The sequence below is a fragment of the Coffea eugenioides genome, chromosome 3 (genome assembly GCF_003713205.1).
Source record: "Coffea eugenioides isolate CCC68of chromosome 3, Ceug_1.0, whole genome shotgun sequence".
Taxonomy (NCBI): Eukaryota; Viridiplantae; Streptophyta; class Magnoliopsida; order Gentianales; family Rubiaceae; genus Coffea; species Coffea eugenioides.
The window spans coordinates 34688470-34693964 of NC_040037.1; the positions used below are offsets into that span (position 1 = coordinate 34688470).

Here is a 5495-nt window from a genome sequence, read left to right on the forward strand (position 1 = left end):
ATAGAATGTACAAATGAAACTTGAATTGTGCAATGTGAGACTTAGGAAAGGAAAATGGAGTGGACTTGCTTGGTCATAGGATCCGGTAATAGATTTAAATATGATCCAAACATGATTCAGCACCGAATTGTGATCAGAGATCCCAAGTTCCATCTTTGAAGTCTAGCTCTTTTCACAATTGAACTAACTTTAGTATTTTATCAATTCTATGTGTGAAAAAACTAGATTTTGCAGTCTGCTTTTCTCTCCTCTTGTTTTATCTTGGAAGTAAATTGTCACAACGCAGAAGTTAAGTATTGAATATAATGGAGACAATTAAAACCTTAAGAACAATGTTTTCATGCGTTAAGAGTTCATCATTTTTCTCCTACTTGCTTGTGTTACATTCATCAACCTTATTTATAAGCTACTGCTTTCTATTTCAATTCCCATGGAATTTTTCCTCACACGATGTTGACATGCTATTTAGTTTGCCATCAAATTTCCTACCATTTTTAGTGGAGCTATGAGTTTGATTTGCAAGAGAAAAGAAAAACCTCAGAGCTTGAAAACATTTCAAACAGCTTACCAATAAGGTCTTCCCATATAATTTGGTTGAGCAGTGAGTGCCACAAGATCAATATCAAGTAATCATTTACCAAACCGAGACTCTATTTCCTTGCAATGCTAATATGATTATTTCAGAATTTAATTGGATAAAATAATCAAACAGTAGATTTACATGTTCAATTACCAGACCATATACAAAATAGATGAATGTCAGGCGGGTAATTCATCATATACAGCTGATTAATGCTATAATTTCTAAATGTACCATTTAAAAAATTTTGATCCTCAATCATAGCTTCTAGTAAATGCACAATTTGTGCAAGACACTAGCAACCATAGCCCAAAAGACAATTTCAGCGAAAATCACATACAAAAGAGTTCCTACTCTTTCCAATTTCCATACGTCAATGAAGACACGTTTAGAATCCAGTTAACCTGCAAATTTCAGTATTTTCATCAAATTAGAATCCATTATACAACGACATCTTTCCAGGTTATATTATTTCTCAGTACTGATTCGAAGAAAATGATGTAAGTGGTACTCACTAGGTTGTTTTTAGGATCTTCGTAATAGCATCCATTTATGAAGACTGCAAAGATACCTCGTGCTACCATCACAAACACCAGCATTGCATTCATTTCTATCCTCTCAAGGAACAAGAATGGCTTCCTCACTCCCCAAACATCAATCTGTTAATTCAGCCAAAGGAAAAAATCAGACATTTTCATTGGGCTCCTCTAGTTTGTTTTTATTCGAAAAATATACTCAAAATGGGAAAATCAAATTGCTTTATCAGTATGTACAAGCCACTGAACACAATTCTAGCTTCACCTGCTGTCATACACATGTAACTGAAGCTGTATAACTGCTTATTCATAGGAATAGCTGCAAATAGAATTGAAATAGGAGATGTTAGTATTTTTTGTTAGAGTCATTTGCTCAATGAAGAGTCTTGTTAAGGTAGACTCATGATGCTTAATTACCATCTGTGAAATGAAGAAGAATGGCTAGGATGATTAAACCAAGTCCCCTTGATACCTAATGCTTGAGCCTGTCAGCATGATCTTGCATTAGAATGTGCTGAATCTTTTAGTCCTTTATCATCACCATCTAACTAACTTAAGCTAAAGAGGTGAGAAAATGATCATAACCTTAAAATGAATCAAGATGTGCCCATAATGTATGCCAATTGTGCCCGAGAGAATAGCTGAAATTGAACTAAAAGAAAACCACCAATGTAGAAGCCATTAATCTCATCAAAATTGTCTTATTGAAAGAAGTAGTACTAGTTTAATGTCTCGGGAGTAAATCTATCCTGTCAAAGCTTAACAAGCCTTCAGGTTCAAATGGACCAAGGCACCAAGTTGGCGAGTCTTCACGGACAGAACCATAATTAGGGGAACTATATGTGCAAGCCTACATTTTGGTTTGAAAAAGAGATTGATTGCTAACTAATAATAACTCGAGAACTTCATGATGAACAAGAACCAACAATGTTAGATATCCAAATTATGTACCCTTAAACGTTTCCAAATGGGTTCCGAATAAAAATGATTGATACCCCAAACTTGTGTATCCAAATATCCAACTGCGTTCAATGCTTGTCCAAATGTCCTCTCATCCCATATTTTACCTTTGAAATTAAGTAAATCAGCTAGTAATACTATGACATTTCACCTAATTCATAGGTCAAATAACTTGTGCTATTAGTACTAAAATTTTCTTGGAAAGATGGTTTACTCCAATTCATACAGTGTATCTTTCAGCAGCACCTTGCGAATTAAGCGCGACAAAGCTCCAGTCGGGGACATAAAGAGTGAATACAATGATCATGTATATCAAGAATGAAACAAATCCTCCAAGCCTGAAAAATTAAGATGAGTAGTTGTAATTAACATCCTTGACTCAATTGAAAAGAGCTGATGAAACTAGCCAAGTAGAAGATTGTTCGACTCACCATTGCCATTTGTATGCCACGAATATAATGAAAAAATCAGGGCTAACTGTAGTTGGCCTTACCTTGGTGGTGAAGGTCTCGATTAGAGCAACCACCAAGTACACTAAGGCTATTCTCTGTTTACATATGTACATAAGATTTGCGGATATCTTAGATATGTCTACTGACAAAGTTCAAATCAATCATGCGTAGTCTACTAATGATCTAATCAATATTTAGTAAAAAAAAAAAAGAAAGAAAAAAGGAAAAATGGATATTAGAATTAACTGTAAGATGCAACACCATCGAATAGACTTTATATCAACCCCATAAGTCAGTTTATCAGGTCCATGAGAGTGTCTTTCTGTAGTTTAAACGTATTAGTTTTTCTGGAGTTGTAGACTGTTGTATTATTAGTCTGAGTTAACATTAAAAGCCCCAAATCCCTTCTCTTTTAGGCTGACTCATCAATCGTTATAATGCAAGAGTTTGGAGTATACCTTGAAGCAGAAGTCTCCATAGGAAAAGCTTTGGTGTCCTCAAGATTATCTTTCTAATTGCAGCATTGACCTCTGGAACCCTCTACAATGTTAAGATTTAGGTGTATATAACAATATCATTCCTGTATATATCTGAATTCTACCCATTACAGTAAATGTTCATATCTTTTTGCATATTGTAAGGTGTGCAGTTTCTTGGCAAAGGAAGTTTTGGTTTAGTAGTTAAAGTTAAATCCATCTAGAATCAAAGGTTTGGGTACAAATCTCTCTTCGTCCTCCCCCTTCCCTTCCTGGTTTATTAAGAAACAATAAGTTGCATAGTTTCTTTTTTTCGCCCTTTCCATTTGTATCTTCTTTTTTTTTTTTTGAGTAGGGCTCAAGTGGTGAACTTTTTATTTGGGTCTCAATAGCCTGAGATGTCTGAAAGTCACTTGAGTTTGCATTTCAAGTTTGATGAAATTTGGGCCTAAGTATTACTCTATGCCCTGTCAATTAGCACCAAAAAAGAAATCACTATTCACTTTCCCTAATGGAATCCTCATTTCATCTAATAACTAATTTTTGAGTGGCTTTGATTTATCTCAAGATATAGCTCAACTGGTAAGGAAATTAGCTAAGAGTACTATCTTATGCCATTATTTATTATCAATTTGCTTCAATAAGAAAATGTAGGATAGTGAACACAGCCTTAACATAGTTTAATTAAGAGAATGAAAAGATAAACCCAATAAAGGAAACTGGCTTTTTATTTGTAATTTTTTTATGACATCATAAATACACACTTGTCAATCATTTTTTTATCGTTTTAATAATTATTTTATCTCATAGACATCATATTAATTATAGTATTATTGCAGAAATTTTTTTTAATAATCTTCTATCCAAGCACACGAATTATACAACTATACAAGTACCTTGAGGGCAAGGGCGATCGCAACTCCAACAATGAAGAGAAAAAAAGGAAGTACAAAGTCGGCTAATGTGCATCCATCCCAGGGAGAATGATCAATGCGTGGATATACTCCTCCAACATTATGCACTAAAATCATCACCTGCACTCCATGCAGTACATACATCAATTTACAAGTAATACTCCTATTAAGTATCAATTTAAACAAGAAAAATACTTACCACAATAGTGAGGCCTCTGAAGGCATCCAAGGATGCAACCCTCTTGCTTTTTGGCTTAGCTATCACAGCCATTCGCTCATGAGTTTCCTCCTACACCTTCTTCTCCATCGACTGATCCTTTATCATGCTCTTCTGGTCCGTCTCACCAGCATCTGCATCTTTGTAAGCATGAAAGCTTTTAGTCATGTCTTCTTCCTTAGCAACTTGTAGTTGTTTAATGCCACCATACCCTTCTTCTAACTTCTTGGGATCGTCCATTAGATAGCTAGCTGCAAGTAGTGGCTCTCTATCTCTTTTTTCTTTCTAAAGTTCTTTTACTTGACAGGATTTATAGATAATACCACTTTAATGCTCAGAAGAAGGGAATAGGACAAGCTTGAAATACCAATGCATGGCCGCCCTATTCAAATCAGCTGGGTTTTGACTTGGCTTAGTACAATACAGTGTTAGGGTGGTTATCTAAATCTAACCACTGGTGAAAACCATCACCTTTAAACCCAAGATCTATATGGCGATTATTAAGAAATACATTAACTGTAAAATAGCGGAAGCGTACCTGAATCCATATTGATAAACTTGATACTTGAATCCCTAGAGATTTGGGGTGGCCTTCCAGGTCAACAGGTATTCACCGATCCTTTGAGAGAGGCCTTTAGTTTCTCTCTGGTATCTTTCCTGACGATGGGATATCAGGGAAGAGGTATTTTGTGGTATTAGGGAATACGACAACTAAAACGATACCTGTGACCTGGGGACCATAACCCTATTTATAGGTAACATTCCTGTTACCTTTGGAGCCCTATTTCAGCCCATCATTGAAATAGGAGCCCATAAGTTTCTACACATAAAAGGGCCCACATCCTATTAGATACATTAAACCCAAACTATATTTGATCACTTTAATTGGGTTTAACCTTAATTGACAGTTTGCAATACATAATTATTCACATATAAGTCCAATGTTGGATTAAGGATCCAACAATCTCCCACTTGGACTATATGTGTAACCTTATAATTATGTTTTGCAATTAACCGTATGAGCTCAACTTTACTGTCATTATCACAATGTATCTGTAACCAATTCGGTCCATCAATTACACCAATATAGGATCAAAGCGGCCTTTATTACAATTTCGTAACTCGACCCATCAATGGTCACATATATCAATGCAATTGAATGACATGAATTATGATGTGGATGTGTAGCATGGAAATTTCATGTAATGTGATCAAAACATGCCTATTTCCAACTGGTCCACCTTAAATTTTATGAGATCAAATCATACCAAAATTAGAGTGCAAAAAAATCCAAACTTTATTTATGCATAAAATATCCTTAAATCCTTAATAACTGAAAAATATCATAAGAGCATTTAAA

The 5495-nt window shown here is 35.0% G+C and overlaps 1 pseudogene; it reads right to left on the reverse strand.

Moving 5' to 3' along the window:
• Positions 1–838: 838 nt before the first annotated feature.
• LOC113766472 lies at positions 839–4189 on the reverse strand (annotated as a pseudogene).
• Between the last annotated feature and the right edge of the window lie 1306 nt (positions 4190–5495).